Raw genomic sequence first — 18,369 nt, 5'->3', positions numbered from 1 at the left:
AATAGAGAACAAACAATGTATTTACCTTAATAGTCATAATATATATAGCAGTTCATGACAAATTTCAAAACTCCGCCATCTCTCTCCCCACATCCACCACTGCTGGCGGCTCACCTCCAACTGCGCAACGCTACACGCTGTTCACATCCAGCTGCCGCTGCCCAACACTGCAATGGCAGACAACAATGCAAACCAGCCACAGACTGCACACAGCACAGCCAGTGATTTTTATACAGAGCGCTACGTGGCGTTACCAATAAGAAAACCTAAACAGCCTACTTACATAGCCCCCATGCTGCCCACAAAAAATTTTACAAATTGTTTTGGGCAGTGGCCAATAATGATTTGATAAAATTTTTCAGAATTACAATAACAAAGAAATCAAAGGCACACGCTTATTGATACAATGTTGGTCAAAAGCTAAAATTTTCTCACAGTCCGTAAAGACAGTCCTGATTATTCATCACAATAACATTGCAGTGTTTTTCTCAAAATCTGAGTAGTAAAAGAAAATGCACACGGAAGTAGTGGATTTCCATGCAATCTTGAAGAAATAGTGTTGTCTTTCCAACGGAAAGACAGTGCTGACTCTTGACATGCAGACAGGTATTGGTCCACAACAGAGCAAACCCACAGCAGAGTCAGTCGAAATTTTGAAAAGTATTGGTAGGTAGGTCATCACAGTGCAGACCCACTGTAGTCCTGGTAGAGATTACGGTACTGGTGGGCCACCAGAGGTGCAGACCCACTGTAGTCCTTGTAGAAATAATGGTATTGGTGAGTCATCAAAGGTGTAGACCCACTGTAGCCCTTGTAGAGATGGCCAGCACCCATGTTTGACTGTGCAGGTGCACAATCCCCATTGAAGAGTCTTGCGGATAATGTAGCAAGTCCATAACCATCACTTGTGCACTCACAAAGTTTTTGGAATTGTCCTTGGAACCAGCAATGCTGTTATCCAGTCCCTTGCTGAATTATTAACACATGTGCAAACACAATCAGTCCCCACTTCTCACATATTGTCCATATACTATGACCAACAGAAACGTGTGCAGTGAAATGTAACTGACAAGTTACTTAATTTGATGAACTGGTGTCAATTACAATTTTATAACATAAGAATACAATTACAAAGGTACAAAATACATCATTAAAGAACATAACAATACAGATAACATTTGTAGTAATAGGGGCTTTACAAAAGAATAGAAATAAACATATACTACAGGAATTATGACATAAGTACATACACAAAAGATCAGAATAACTTTCGAAACATCAACTTCACACATGAGCATGAAAACAAAACAGAATAAATAATGTCTAAACATCTTTACAAAGTAAATAACACAGTATTAGAAAAATTCTACAACAGAACAACATCAGCTAAACACATAAAGACAGGAAAAACACAAATATACAAGAGTACACAAACACATAGTGGGATAACACAAGGAAAGGACAGGGTTTCTTTTACAGCAGCATTTTGCAAACAAAACTTTCTTTACTTCTCGGAGATCTCCCTTCGTTCTTCATTATTTCCAAAAGTCCTATCTATATCTGCTTTCTGTACTTTTCTTGTATAGTCTCTCGGTGCATTTCTTCAAATTAATCGCAACTCATTCTCTTATAGGCTACCCCCTCTTAAGCTAACTTAAATCTACTGAGCTCAGATGCTAAACTAAGGGACGAGGCAATGCAGCAGCACAAAACAATTAACACAAACAGGAATGACAAAAAATGCAGATTTGCAAAGCAAGCAGCATAAATTACAACTAATATTAGGCAATGAGCAGCAAACAAGAAAAATAAATCAGTAGTAAACTGGCTTAGCAGAGTAACACAAATTAAAATTCAGTAGACTATGCCTGGCAAACAGCAGCAGCAAATGATATGACTAGTACCTAAACATGACAAAGCTCAAGCAGAAAAAAATAGTACACTAAAGACAACAATGCAGATAAGGGAAATGTATATTCACATCTTAATGTCTATGTAATTAAAGTGGTGCACCACAAGAAGTTATTCTACCATAAAAGTTACCAAGTACTTGAAAAGAAAATGGTATATGCAGTTACTGTTATTAGTCCCTTCTTATTGTTCTTTCCATTCCAAGAGCTCCTTTTTCGAAGAATGTGGGTCATAAAATAATTATTTAATAGATCTGTTGACAGGAAGTGTTCACATTAGGAAATGCATTTAATTTTATATTATGAAACCAATGCTGCAAGACAACTGGAAACCAGATATCAAATGAAATAAGCAACTATGTACAAAGTAAAGCATAAAATAATCATTCAGTAATCATAAGGCATTTCATAAGTTACTAGAAATTCTCTCAATTCTCGTAGATAGACACTTGTCCTAATCAGGTGTGCAGATGTAAGAACGTTTCCAAGTTATGAGCGTGTCGTATTTGCGATGCTTTCTACAAAGGAATGTCAATAGCGAGGATAATGGCCTCCCTTTTTTTTTCACCTGTACCTCTGAAAGGCACACGCTAATGGCTTTTTTTTTCAGGCGACTGTCGCCCAGCTGGGTGCCCACGACGCATTACGTGCAGGTGGTCACTTAACTTTCTTACCAAAATATTTACGACACCAGTTTCCGCTACAGTGACAGTCTCATATAAAAATCACAGGTCGAAAATTTGCGTTACAAATGTGTAGAAACAAAATCTTATGAATATAACAGTGTCCAAAAAATTTTCGCCAGCATTGTGATACATTCACGCATTTATACACATTTCATAACTCTTAAAGGACGATTCTTGGTTTCCAACAACCTTTTTCACAAACCAGAGTCCCTAACCACTACTCATTATTTCTTACCTTATTACACATATACATATTCGTAGACATTCTTCAATATTTCATTGTAATAAATACGTAGCATAATCAAATTCCTCATATAGCATCATCTCATTGATCATAAACTTACCTCAACAGCATAATACACATCATCGTCATAATAATAACGTCATAACACCTCAGTCAAATCTCAAAATCGTCGTAGCATCCTCCAATAATTTCAAAACCTAAAAAAAATTCTCTGCTCATGTCAAAAGTGTCATCTGCCTCAAACGCACTTTAAAAATCGTGATCCTATACCAAATACATCATTCAAAGCTCTCATAGTATCACAATGGTTCCGAAAAAATATGAACAGTTTACAAAGTATAGACAAAATACAGTTTCATAAGTGTGAAGTTATCCAACTGTGTAATTGCGTAAACATGTGTCACTGATGTAATAAAAAGAATGTTTGTTTCTCTGTCAAATAATCAGATAGCTGTGTAATTCTGTGTTAGAGAAATATGGTACCGATGTGTAAAGTTGTATAAGCAAATACCATATTAGCTAGGGCTCCTTGTGCTTGCCAAACACATGGTACACAAAGTAAGTGTGTACCCCCCTGAGGATTAATGTAGTTATACCCTCAGGTGTTACAGATTACAGCAATGGAATGAAAGATATCACGGAAAACCCTTGTATCATTGTACTTCAAGTATCTTAAAAAAATAAATGTTTTAAGTGCGAAATTAATCACTCAAATACGTGTACTGTAGCGCTAAACTGTGCGTCTTGTTGTGAGATAATCTCTGTGGAAGTGTCGTAGTTATTGTCCTCCGAAAGCTAAGTTCTGCAGAAGTCAATGTACTTACCTCATGACACACCAAATTTCAAGTAAACCAAAATGTTGCATTAAAATCTCATTAGCAGTACTGGTAAATGTTCTAAGTATGTGAGCCTTATAGTCGTTATGTAATCGTGCAACTGACAAGCAAGAATGTACACACACAATTACACTGTGTCGTCTGTTCGCAATAATTTCTGTTTAAATAAGTTTTCTTGGTTCTTGACTGGATATTTAACTTCAAATATTGTTGCATGTTAACAGTTTCTTAAGTCTGACAAAGCATACTAGTAACCTGAAGTGAAACGTTTTATGGCAAAGACAAAGTTAAAAAGCAGATTATCTTTCAATAAACGGTTTTACATGTGAACTGTGGTGTAAACCTTTACTCTTCCTAGTGCACAGAGTTTCAACTTCAAAGCAATTATCATGTTGTATACATCGGTAAAGAATGCTGAAATTTTTCTCAAGGCTAGCGTCTTACGTTATTTTTCTCGGAGCCAACGGGCGCACGTGGCTGCCTGCTGTGCGAGTCATTGTCTGTCCCTTTGTTGGCGCGCGCCGTTATTGGGATTAGGAGACCTAGCTTCTACAAATTCACGTTGTCGAAAGCGCCCTGCTCTGTTTGAATCCCGCCAGTTCTGATGAAATTCAGGTCTGTCGTTATGATTATCTCGTCTGTCGTCCTGTCGGTAGATTTCATAATTTCTTTCTTGTCCATCACGTGGTGGAGAATTTCTCCCTGAATCGTAACTGTGCGCCGAACTGTTGCGTCTGAAGTTATTCTGCCTCCCTTGATAATAATTGTTTTGGTTCCCATATTGTCTGTTTCTCTGATTGTCTCTGTGATAGTCATTACTACGGAAATGCGATCGTTCTCTGTAACTATTATTACTCTGCCAGTGGTTGTCATATGGGTGGTGTCTGTTTTGGTCACGATTTGCGTTGTAAGAATAGACTTGTCGTGTCCAGTTATTGTTTCTGTCGTCACGGAATTGTGACGGATGTGACCTGTAGTGATTGTTTTCCTGTTTTCGCATCCCGCGACTGTCTGTGTCAATTTCTAATTCTTGTAGGAGTCCCTGAAAAGCTTCAATGTCGTCTTTGCAACGTCCTGCCAAAATAATATGTCGTAAATGTTCAGGCAATTTGAGTAAGCAAATGCAGATGAGTTCTGTGGGGCTGTATGGGTTTGTCAGGTACTGATTCTTGTGCAACATGTCTTCAAAATATTTCACAAGACTGGAAAATTCAGATTGTTCGAAATGTTTCATCATTATGATACTATGTTTTACTCGGTCTTGTGTAGCTTGAGACCAATATGCTGAGAGGAAGGCATGATAAAAATCTCCTTCACTGTGACAATTGTGAATGACCGATCGCATTCTTACAGCTGGTTCATTCTCCAAGTAGCCACACATAAATTCTAACCTGTGCTCCAATGACCAGTTGGGAGGAAAACAATGAGAGAATTGATGGAGCCACGCTTGTGGATGAATGTCGTTGGCAGAATTCTTAAACGTTTTGAATTTACGTGTAGTAATGAACAGCTTATAGTCAAAATCATCGTGTCGGCGAGTAGCATATCGGTCATTGTTGCGTCGTGTCAGCGGTTCCATCTCAAAATCCAATGCACCTTGCCAATTTCTTTCATAATTTCCGAAGTGTCCTGTGTTATTATTTTGTGGTTGTTCCGTATTTCTATGTCCCTCTTCCCGTACTGGAGTGCGAGTGTCCTCTGAAATATGTAATTCTTGTATTACCTGCGTCAACTGATCTTTTACTTCCCGGATTTCTCTTTTGTACTGTGTATTGATTTGATTTTGATTTTGTTTGAATTTTCTAATTTGTTCATACTCTTCTGTGTCAGTGAAGGCTACAGGTCTTGTATCATTCAGATCATCATCTACCTTTGTAGATAAGTTAGTGACCTGATCCGAAAGTTCGGCTACTTTCTCCGATAGTGAACACATTTCCTCAGTGTGTTTTTCTGAACCAAGTTTCAGAGTGTCCATTTGTGTTGAAATCAAATCTACTGTGTCCTTCAAGTTTTCCTGAGTTTTTGCAAGTTGCGTAACCGAATCGGTAGATGCAACTGAGTCAAATTTAGCTTGCAAGGTCTCATGATTTTCATGAACAATAGTTTGCAGTTCTTTTATGGCTGCTTCGTGATTCTGTAATGCATTTTCATGCCGCGAAAAAATAGGTTGAAAATGCTCACAAATTTGTGTTTTTACGTCATTACAGACATTTTGACATTTCGATTCAATGTTATGTAACTCAGTAGTTAAATCTTCACGTGTTTGTTCAAGAGTTTGTTCCAATGAGTCTAACTTTTGAAGCTTTTCTTCCATTTCGTCTAACTGTTGCTGTGTTTGTCTCTGGTGTTGTTACATTGTGTCTACCTTTTGAAGATTTTGTTCCATTGTGTCTAACTGTTGCTGTGTTTGTCTCTGGTGTTGTTTCATTTGTTGCATTAGCTGTAATAACAATGCATTAGTGTCTGGAATCTGTTCCTCTACGCTTTTCGGCAGTGCATTTGCACCGGCAACATTCACATTTTGACAAGCAGAAAATGTGTCTTGACTTATTTGAGAAAACGGTGAGGACGCAAAACCTGAATCTACAGTATTTGCAAAACTGTGTCCTGTCATTTCGGATTCCTGAGGCGAGCTATTGCCGACCGATCGATCGATAATGCTTCCCTGTTCACTAATTGTTTCACTGCCTACACCATTGTTTGCCGCCCGCTCCATTTCCCTATGCACAATTACCAAATTACTATGTTGAACATTAGTTAATTCATTACACGATGGCGCTAACACGCTGCTTTCGTCTTCACTGTCATTTCTTAGTTTACTTTGGAGCCTAGTCTTAGTTTTTCACACGCCAATATTGTCACAATATTTCACACGATAACACAGAAAAGCACAATTTGAAGAGCAAAATAAAATAACATAGCAATGGAAATAATGTCTACTTAATTGCAAGTGCAGCTGGGAAATACTTGGTGCAAATCTACATGCATGCCACAAATGTTTTACTGTACAACAAAAAAAACTACATCTACAATGGAAATTCTCTCTATAATTACGCGCTGGCAATAAACAAAGGCTACACTAATTACACAAACTACAAGAAAAAAATCAGAAGATTCCAGTGAGGTATCCTTGGCTAAGGGTCGACATATGAAAAGTCCCCTTAGAGAAATTATATACGTGACTGGGCTTAACCTGACACACAATATTTTTAGCGCAACGCAATCTGACTTTCAAAAATCCCTACAAAAGAATGGCCCTTTCACAAATCACTTACCTCACAAAAATCTTCGCTACTCAAGCTACTGCAAAACAGCGAGCGCCACTACTGCCAGCTAAATAAAAGATTCAAACTACAGAAGGCACTAACTACTGATAGGCGTAGTTAGCAAATGAAAGATTTTAATAGAGAACAAACAATGTATTTACCTTAATAGTCATAATATATATAGCAGTTCATGACAAATTTCAAAACTCCGCCATCTCTCTCCCCACATCCACCACTGCTGGCGGCCCACCTCCAACTGCGCAACACTACGCGCTGTTCACATCCAGCTGCCGCTGCCCAACACTGCAATGGCAGACAACAATGCAAACCAGCCACAGACTGCACACAGCACAGCCAGTGATTTTTATACAGAGCGCTACGTGGCGTTACCAATAAGAAAACCTAAACAGCCTACTTACAAACGTTGGTATAAACAGTTTACAGAGAATGGATGTTTGTGCAAAGGGAAAAGTTCTGGACGGCCGAGAACGAGTGATGAAAATGTAGCACGCATCCAGCAAGCATTTGTTCGCAGCCCAGGAAAATCGACTCGCAGAGGTAGCAGAGAGCTGCAAATTCCACAATCAACTGTATGGAGAGTCCTACGAAAAAGGTTAGTTATGAAACCTTATCGTCTGAAATTGGTTCAAGCACTGTCTGCAGCTGATAAGATTAAAAGAATCGATTTCTGTGATTTTATCCTTGCTCAAATGGAAACAGATGAATCTTTCGTTTCAAAGATTGTGTTTAGTGATGAAGCAACTTTCCACACTAACGGGAAAGTCAACCGTCACAATGTCTGTATATGGGGCACTGAGAATCCTCAGGAAACAACTCAGTATGAACGTGACTCGCCTAAGGTGAACGTTTTCTGTGCCATTTCAGCCAATAAAGTTTTTGGTCCCTTTTTCTTCGAAGGTGCTACTGTAACTGGACTACAGTATCTGGAGATGTTAGAGAATTGGCTGTTCCCTCAGCTCGAACAAGAAGCACAACAATTCATATTTCAGCAGGATGGAGCGCCACCACATTGGCACTTATCTGTCCATAACTACCTGAACGTCAACTACCCGAGGCGATGGATCGGCCGCCAGGCAGCCCGTGACAGAGCACTTCATCACTGGCCTCCAAGAAGCCCTGATCTTACCCCCTGCGATTTTTTCTTATGGGGGTATGTTAAGGATATGGTGTTTCGGCCACCTCTCCCAGCCACCATTGATGATTTGAAACGAGAAATAACAGCAGCTATCCAAACTGTTACGCCTGATATGCTACAGAGAGTGTGGAACGAGTTGGAGTATCGGGTTGATATTGCTCGAGTGTCTGGAGGGGTCCATATTGAACATCTCTGAACTTGTTTTTGAGTGAAAAAAACCTTTTTAAATACTCTTTGTAATGATTTATAACAGAAGGTTATATTATGTTTCTTTCATTAAATACACATTTTTAAATTTGGGGTATTCTTTTTAAATCACCCTGTATGTTCAGGTAAGCATAACTTCCTATCCACACGAAATTGGTTCTGCAGTACAATACCCTTTTTTATGTCAGTTAATATTCCCTTATTTTGGGCTCCTGATTTTCTTCCCACTTCTGCTTTACGACAAGCAAAATCAGATTTTTTCTTCTTCCTTTTTGATATTTCTCAAGATTTTTGGAACCTTATTTCTTTTGCTCTTCCCTGTTTATGTAAAACAAACATTTCCCTGGAATCTGATTCATTGTGTTCCTCTTGTTCCATTCCTAATGGCAGTTATGACAATACATTTGCCACTACATTGTCCTTGCCAGTACTATAACTTATATCAAATTGGAATTCTTGAAGAGAAATTGCCCATCTGGTAAGTCTACCATGTCTCAGTCTACAACTCTTAATAAATGACAGTGTATTATGGTCTGTGAATATGTTAACTTTTGTACATATCAAATAGTGTCGGAACTTTTTCAAGGGCTACACAACTGCTAATAGCTTTTTTTTCAGTAACTGTTTAGTACCACTCACACTTAGTTAACTGTCTGCTAGCAAAAGTAATTGGTCTCTGTTCCACAAAATTCTCAGGCTCAGTTACTTTGAATGGATGTGCTCCAATTCCAAAATCGGAACTGTTAGAAGATACACAACACTCCTACCTAAGCTTGGGTGAAAGAGTTTTCCACCTTTACAGAGAGCCTCCTTAATATTATCAAATTGTTTCTGACACTGCTCTGTCCATAACCATGCTACATTCTTCTTAGTTAAAGTCAAAATAGCTGTTGCATTTAGTAGCTTTTCGCTCCCAAGCTTGCAATAAGAATTACAGAGACTAAAAAAAGACTTCAGTTGTTTCTTATTCCCTGGTTGCAGTAATCCCTTGACAGCTTCTACTTTAGCAGAATACTTGATACCTTCTGCTGGTATACCATGCCCCAGAAACTGTATTTCCGATTTTCCAAATTTGGATATGGATAAGTTAAATATAACATTACCTCTTTGGAAGGCCTTCAGTACTTCCTCCAATGTTCGATTCAGTTTCTGCCAATTGCTGGTTGCAGTTAAAATGTCGTCCATGTATCGAGTGGTTTTAGATAACAGCTCCTCTGCATGTATGGAATATAAGACCCTCATAAATGTGCCCACTGAAATATTTAGTTCAAATGGCAGTACCTTGAACTGATAGCATCTGCCCTTATACATAAAAGCTGTAAATTTCCTACAATTTTGAACTAATTTTATCAGCCAAAAACCAGTTAGGTCCAGACTGGATAGCACCCTAAGATTTGTGCAATAATTCCTCTGAAGTTTCTGGTATATCATTCTCAGGTTCTATCACGTTATTTCCTACCCCAGCATCCAATGTAACTTGTCCTGAACCAACTTTTTTAATAATGTAAACTAGTGGGTAATGGTACTGACTGGTTGATCTCTCCATAATCTGTAAAGACAATATACTCTGTACTTCCATACCTGTGGCCTCCTTTTTGAAAACTGGAAAGTGGTTTCCACTTGAAAGGTTGATGTGGCTTGACTTTAAATTAATAAGGTTATCACTTCATTAATCCTGGTCTATCGGAAAATTCTTCTTTATATTTTAACAACACATTTTAGCTCTCTTTTTCCATCTGTATCAAAAACATTAGTATTCTTTACTTTATTCTTTATGTCATTTACTATCTCTGAACCAATGTCACTCAGATTCTGATTCCCTTTCTGCTGTGGAGTACCTTCCTCTTTATCTACTTCCCACTGAAAACACTCATGCATCATTTTTAGATAGTACTTATCCTGTGCTTTCACTTTGGCACTAACCATGTTACCGAACCTAATTTCTCTCTGAGTACTATTCACCATTGGGGTCATACTACACTTTCCTAAGTCTGTAATTTTTGCCTGTCCACCAACAAATGTGTCCCTATAATCAATCCAATACAAAGATTTGGGACCACCATAGCACTAGCATCCAATAAAATTCCTTGAACATTTACCTCTAATAACAATTGATCGTTTATTTTCTAACTTCTCCCTCCTATTGTACCTATAACTTTTACTACCTGTATCAGTAAAACAGTTGCTTTAATTCCGCTAATTTTCACATCTACAGTCGTTTGGTATACCTCTTTACTATTACCTTCTGTAATATCTCCAAGACTTATCCTTATGAACCTCTTCATAGTCAATGGTCTGTCACTTATCTGAGCATGTGTTCGGACCTCACACAACATCCTTACTAGTTTTCCCTTTCCTGGTCTCCCTTTCGTGGTTTCTTTCTGTCCTGTCATCATTACATCTCATATTTTGTTCTTGATGTTGCCTGTTACTGTGATTATTATTATCTTCTTGGTTCCAGTCTCTTAGACCTGTCTGTGGAAACCATTGCCATGTCTCTCATTGTCTTTCCCATTCTGATTTCTATTACATTCCCTCTGCTCATTATAGTTTCTGTTTTGTCCCACCAATTATTACTTTCTATCGATCTCAAATTTACTTCTCTCCAGTCATTACTGGATGTTTCCTCCCCTGGAATTGCATTCAGCTGTTTTGAAGCTTTTAAATATATTCTGTTTTCTTGTTCGATGTCCCTATTAATTTTTTCTGAACACTCACTGGTAGTTTGACCAATAGTATAGGTGTCCCTCACTTAGTGGTTTATATAAATACAAGTTCTTGTAACAGAAAATTTGCTGTCATACCTATCGCCTAAGAAGTTTCTCCGCTGAAAGTTGCTGTTTCTAACATTGGTTTGAGTACTGCTAGATAAGTACTTATCTAAGAATTTTTTAATAAATTCGTTGTACGTTTCACATGATTCGCCAGCTCTCATTCCTCATGAAAGAGCACCTCATTCCTTCTGCTTGTAGCACTTCCCATCTTCCTCCTTTTGTTCCATTTTTGGTAATAGACCTTGGAACTGTTTCACTTAAGCTGTAGAATGAAGTTTCTCTTTTGCCAAAAATTATGTAATGTACAAAATTTTAATTATTGGTCTTCATTTGTATTGTTTCTGCTATTATTTACATAAATAATATCTTTTAACTTTTAATCTAATTTCTTTTCAACTCTTTCAGCAAAGATATTAGTACCTCTATTAATAAAATCAGTGATGTCTTTCTGAATACTAGCTACTTTTGTGAATATCTCTTTGGTATTTGTTTCTACTGAAGATATTCTATTAGATTAAGCCATCTACATTTTTATTGACATTGAAGATCGACACATTACATTTTACAGTCTTCTTGCCAAAAACCTATATCTAAAATTTTAACATCCTCTTGTAATTCTTTAGTAAATTTACTTTGACTTACTATGGCTACTTCCCCAGTGGTGACTCTTCTTTCCTAATTTTGAGCCACTGCACGCTGCTCCTTGATTATATGCTCAATTCTTTCATCTACCACTTTGAATTTTTGGTTAATGTCTATAATACATTTATCCAACCTGTTATCTGTGCTCTTGTTAATTTCTTTCATAATTTTGATCAACTGTTCTTCAGCGTCTCTAGTACTTCCCTCTTTTCTCTTATCAGTTGATTTGACTTTTCGGTTGTTTTCTACTAGTTTCTTGTTAGTTTTCCTATTTTCTTGTTAGTCGTTTGCAGTTTATGGTTTAGTTGCTTCGTTTCCGAAGCTGAAAATACGGCTTGCATCTTAAATTCTGAACCATTAATTTTGTTAGGTTTATTTTCTGTCTTCATACTTTCCTTAGCCACTGTCAGCAGCATTTTCTGTGGTATTTTCTGGGACTTCTTGTCAGTCGTTACCTACATTATCATCCATTCTGTCTACAAGGCCTTCTTTTGATTTTACAAGCGGAAACACACAAGATGTGTCTGACAAGTCAGAGGTCTCCTGAGCCATATTCTCGGTAATATTAGATTTGCTAATTTTACGTTTAGTCATCCTACCGCTTCTAGGTAACATTAACTACAAACAACACCAATCTATTACTTTAACTTACATTGAAAATTGTATATTTCAGTAGGCGCAGTAATGCTCCACTGCCTCACCGTGCACTGAACTCCGGACGCCAGTTAGAGCGCCTCCAGCGCACCCCTTCTCTGCTGCTGTGCTGCGCTGAGTTGCTATCCACGCGATGCCGTCGAATCGCTTTGATTCCTCCGGTTAAGCAGCCTGCCTTGTCACGTTTCAAGCCTCTGTCTTCTATCTTCTTCTACGACCTCTTCTCGGCGGTCATTCGATATTTTCTTTACTCGCAAAATGCGCGTACTCCAGTGACGCGAATTATATTTTTCGCTATGCTGTTGCTTTACGTGACACACTTCCTGCATTACTTGACTCACACTTTTAGTGTTACACATTGCAGTGGCCTCTATGAGTTATCGCTCACCTTCCGCTTCTTTCGTAGTCGCGTTTTCCATCGAAATTGCACTTCTTATTTTACCCACAGATTTGCAATAATTGTTTTTCCGTCGCAAGTTATTTCTCTACAGTCGTATTTGACTCATAAGATGCCACGTGCAAGACGCATCCACTGCAAATTATCCAAACTGCGGCGGCGTGCAAGAAGCATCCACTGTAATCTATCCAAATTTGCGAGAAATTGATGTCCTTGGAAGGCCTGCCAAATGCAAGACCTCCACCCCCGCTCGTATTAAACCTCCAGAAATGTCTCATTTTAGCTGGTGAGTCCTTAGATGGTTGGTGTACACAGTAACTGGCCACGCTTTCCCATCAGAGTTTCGCGATAATTTAGCCAGTCCATCCTTGAATGACTTATTGAGCTGCCACGTAGTGAAACGTCCCCTTAGAAAAATTATACACGACTGTGCTTAAACTGACACACAATATTTTTTTAGCGCAACGCAATCTGACTTTCAAAAATCCCTACAAAAGAATGGCCCTGACTAACATTAACTTATACCTTTCACAAATCACTTACCTCACAAAATCTTCGTCACTCGAACTACTGCAATACAGCGAGCGCTACTACTGCCAGCTAAATAAAAGATTCAAACTACGGAAGGCACTAACTACTGATAGGCATAGTTAGCAAATTAAAGATTTTAATAGAGAACAAACAATGTATTTACCTTAATAGTCATAATATATATAGCAGTTCATGACATCCATTCTTACAAATGTACTGTTTCTGATGGACACACCTCTAGATTATCCATTCTCAAAAATCCGCCATCTCACTTCCCCACATCCACCACTGCTGGCGGCTCACCTCCAACTGCGCAACGCTACGCGCTGTTAACGTCCAGCTACACTACAATGGCGAGTATTACAACAATGCCAACCAGCCACTGACTGCACACAGCACAGCCAGTGATTTTCATACAGAGCGCTATGTGGCGGCGGCGTTACTATTATAAGAACCTAAACAGCCTACTTACAGTAGAAATTCTTCCTACCTGTTATATGGAGCTCCTCCTGTAGTTTTATGTCCGCTTGCTGAGCCGTAGCACTACCTTCGGATTCTGAAAGTGCAATACTACTGTCTATGTTACGTAATGAAGCGAAAAGTTTTTTCTGTAAGTAATTTTTACAGGAGATGCCATTATGGCGCTTTCATTTAAGAAACACCGTAAAATGAATTTGTTCACACTGATTACAAGCTAACTATTAACTGTACCAGAGCACGGTCTACCACAAGATAGATCGAATCCTATCGATGACTGCTGATACAGCACACGATCTGTAACTTGAGCGTACAATCGTATAAGATCGAACATCTTCGATTAAGCCAAAGTCATTAATTTATTTGTTAATATCAACGTTTCCTGGCACCGTAAAATTACTGAGAGATAGTATTTATGACCCGTAGACTCTTCTTAATGTCTGAGTGACAAGAGGCATCACTTGTTAAAAAATTTTTCTCAATAACAATTACTCGATTTGTACCAAAATGAACGTACTTTCCCTACGTATATCTTTGCTGATTTCACAAGGCATTTCTACATCGCCACCTCATCCCGTTGTCTCTCGGAGAGCCAGACGACCAACTGCCTCTCCTGGCCACCGTGGGAACCTATTGCTCTCTCCTTATTCCGTTCGTACTGCAGCGCCGATACATTTGTTTCACGTATGTGAAATAGTAAAGCTGGAAATAAAGCAAAATACGCTCCTATCTGCAAATAAGGGGTACCATACAATTTTCTTCACGCTTTAAGACTTTGCTATGTAACTCACCTTCAGGGCTACATTTATAAGTGGTTCTCGTTGCTCAGGCTAAATCAGCGCGACAACATTGGAAGAAACTGCCCCACTGGTTACTGGTGCTGACGTAACCTAGCTCGCTGTCAAAAAAATTTCAAATGTATGTGAAATCTTGTGGGACTTAACTGCTAAGGTCATCAGTCCCTATGCTTACACACTACTTAACCTAAATTATCCTAAGGACAAACGCACACACCCATGCCCGAGGGAGGACTCGAACCTCTGCCGGGACCAGCCGCACAGTCCATGACTGCAGCGCCCAGACCGCTCGGCTAATCCCGCGCCGCTGCTCGCTGTCTGCCAAAGCTGCACACTATGCATTATACAGTAACGTTCATAGACCATATATAACATAGACTACGCATGTCCCTACCCCCAGCCGCGTTAACGCTTGAAACCAGCATTTAAGTCACGTCACTCGGGCCAGAAAGCTGAGTTTCTAACATTACGTGCTGTGTGAAGTGGAGCAGACAGTTACAATTTCTCTCAGTTATACCTGAAATCAATCATTGATTTTGATTATTCAACGAATTGTCGTACAACTCTTACGTATGTAAAAGTGCAGTCAATCTAATTCCTCCGAAATTCGTGATAAGAAATCTGTGGTTATCGTTTTTACATATGGTGAAGTTGAAACGTCTTGACAGTCTTTTAACAACCGAGAGAATGATTATTCTTTAGTGAATACTTCTTTTTGTATACCGTGAATTCTTGTAGTTCACCGCTTCCCCAGGAGTGGAAGACAACATAACAGTGCCGAACGCAGCATTAGTTTTCCAACGATTCCACAAAAATATGCGTGAAATGCTTTATAAGCATTTGTGAGAAAGGAAATTGGTTTACGTGCATAATGTCAGGAATTTACACAATATAAGCAAATACGTTTTCTGACTTGTGCTTAACCCAGTATAGATACCGAAACGATATCGAGATAAGAGCGTAATATATTACCAAATGATGATTATAGTGCTGTAGTGGGCTACAGATTAACAATATGTCGTCTCGAAAGCTTAGTCATTCACTATTTTATATCGAAGGACCAACATCCATCCTAACTTTCAACTTATCGAAGTACCTCTGCAAGTATTTTAAAGTAATTCGCTTACACAACTGAGATTTTTTTCACTTTACCTAATCCTTAGGACAAAAAAGAAGACTTATCTGAGCATATGTGGAGGCCTTTACTTCTGAATCTGGTAAAAAGCACAACGACACAAATTTTGATTTTTAAAAAGAATGCCATAAATTGTGCACTATAAATGCGTAATGATATACTCGGCTTCGTGCCCCGAGTCATGTGACAAATGGTAACGTTCCACCAGAGAGAACAGAGTATCGCTGGATCAGAACGTTTTAACGTTGGCTGCAAACGTAATGGCCCATCTAATGGCAAATCTTGAAACGTGTTGAAAATACCAGTTAGTCCATCACTACTGATAATGATCTGATGTAATTAAGAAAAGCAAAAAAACTGAAATCCTTAAGGTATTTAACACTTCTTATTATCCTCAATGGTCAACTGCATTTAAAAAAAAAAAAGTGAAGAAAGAATTAGATTTCCGTCCAATGAAAAACCAGCATTTTACTTTTCGAATTAACATATTTTAACCATGAGTAAATATGTGTGGTAGGCAAATGCGAGATTGTCTGCACTTCATACTACTGATGCTACTTATAATATCTTCATAACTCTAAAATATTATTTTCAATACCCAATGATGTCAGAACATTGACCTGTCTTCTAACATGGAACGATTGAGTTTAAAAAGGACCTCTTCCCACTATTGTGTACAATCGTAATTGGCAGATACATTCTTAGAGTGACGTCGGCGACCTTGATATTCGGAAAATAATCCTTGAAGTTTTATGGCCCCGATTTTGATTAAATGACGTATCGAAAAAATGGCCTATCCCCAAAATCTCAGTTCAAACTGACGAAATAATACGAGTATTAACCCTCGTTTTAAAAGTCTTAGCGATTGGTCAGTTGAAGTGCCACTGAAATTTTAACGCGAAGAAGCGTCGGTTTTGTGAAGTGAGTGCTGACTGAATTCTTATCAGGTGAACACGGAAAAATTTAGACGAATAAGGCTACCCAGAATAGCTACGTCTACGTATTTCACTATGATAAGACGAGCTGCACCACAGTATTAAAGCAAAGACTTTTATTTATTTTAAGTTTTTGTGCAGCTTACGAAGACTGCCGTGTAAGTCCTTCGCTGTATGTGACAGAAAATGTGACTACAATTTTGACTCTTAATTTTGGTTTCGCTGAAGCAGTCTTGTAGCTTGTCAAATTAATCGCCGCTGGCCGCTTTACACATGCTGCGTTTACACGAGATACAACTTCCAGCAGATGAAAAGTGAATTTCGGAAACCGTTTTTTCGCTGTCGTGTTTATATGTAAAAGCCTGAAGCTGCTTTGCTAGACCGTTGAAATATCGGTTTTCCGATCGTCAGTTGTTTCACACGAATGGCCTCTGGAAATCGGCGGCTCCGGTTTTTCAATTTAGTCAGTACAATGGTTTTTCTCATCAGTTAAATGTCAGAGGTAGACAGCTTCATGCTCGGTCTAAGTGTTACTACTCCTCCTTCAATGCGCATAAAGTCCACGTTAACAGAAGTGTTTAGAAACAAGGTGTAACCCGACAACGCAGTCACGTTTCAAAAACGGTTGTCCGTTTGGATGGGAGCGGAAATAGATTTAGTAAAACATATCTGGCAGCTATACCTGGATCAAAATAACAAATTCATTGACCTCTAGCTGTTTACAAGGCGGCTACCATGGCAACAGCCAATCAGAGAACGCCCTTGGTCGCACCTTCTGCTCCGTTCATCCACAGAATAAAGAGTAAGCAAGGTGGAAACTCTGTCTCTGAAGTAAAGGACGGGCGGATATGTTCTATTTATCTTGTTTAATGTTAACCTCAATTGTCCTAAAACGCATAGAACAAAAAGTCGAAGCTACACTCTCCGAAGATCGGTTTGGATTCCGGAAAGATAGAGGAACCAGAGAAGCAATATTTGCTCTGAAACTAATAATAGAGAAACGACTAGATAAGGACCTGAAAACATACATAACTTTCGTAGATGTAGAGAAAGCCTTTGATAATGTTAAGTGGGATAAGATGTTTGAGGTACTCAAAAAAGTAGGAATAGACCATAAAGATAGAAAAATGATATGGCACCTGTACAAAAACGAGACAACAGTTATCCGTGGACGGACAAAACAAGAAGAGATGCAGATACGGAAAGGTGTCCGACAAGGTTGCGCACTATCCCCTGTTATCTTTAACGTATACATTGATCAGGCGCTGAAAAAAGTAAGGGAAAATTCACAGACAGGTGTAGTAATTCATGGCCAAGGAAAAGATATGCCGATGATATAGCTGTCCTGGCTGAAAGTGAAGAAGATCTAGTAGTCCTACTGAATAGAATGATAAAGTTATGGGTGAAGAATATAATATGAGAATTAATAAAGCAAAAACAAAAGCAATGGCATGCGACAAAGAAGATCAAGTAAAGGTCCAAGTTCATGTAGGCAATGAACTGCTTGAACAAGTTGATAAATTTACTTATCTGGGCAGTAATATTGCCAGGGATGGAAGGAGCAAGGCAGAAGTGAGAAGCAGAATAGCTCAAGCAAAGGCTGCTTTTAACAAGAAGAAAAACATATTAACATCTAAGAGCATCAGCCTTGAAATCATGAAAAGATTTTTGAAATCATATGTGTGGAGTGTGGCATGCTATGGGTGTGAAACATGGACTCTC

The sequence above is a fragment of the Schistocerca piceifrons genome, chromosome 5, assembly GCF_021461385.2.
Source record: "Schistocerca piceifrons isolate TAMUIC-IGC-003096 chromosome 5, iqSchPice1.1, whole genome shotgun sequence".
Lineage (NCBI taxonomy): Eukaryota > Metazoa > Arthropoda > Insecta > Orthoptera > Acrididae > Schistocerca > Schistocerca piceifrons.
This window is presented reverse-complemented; position numbering follows the sequence as displayed.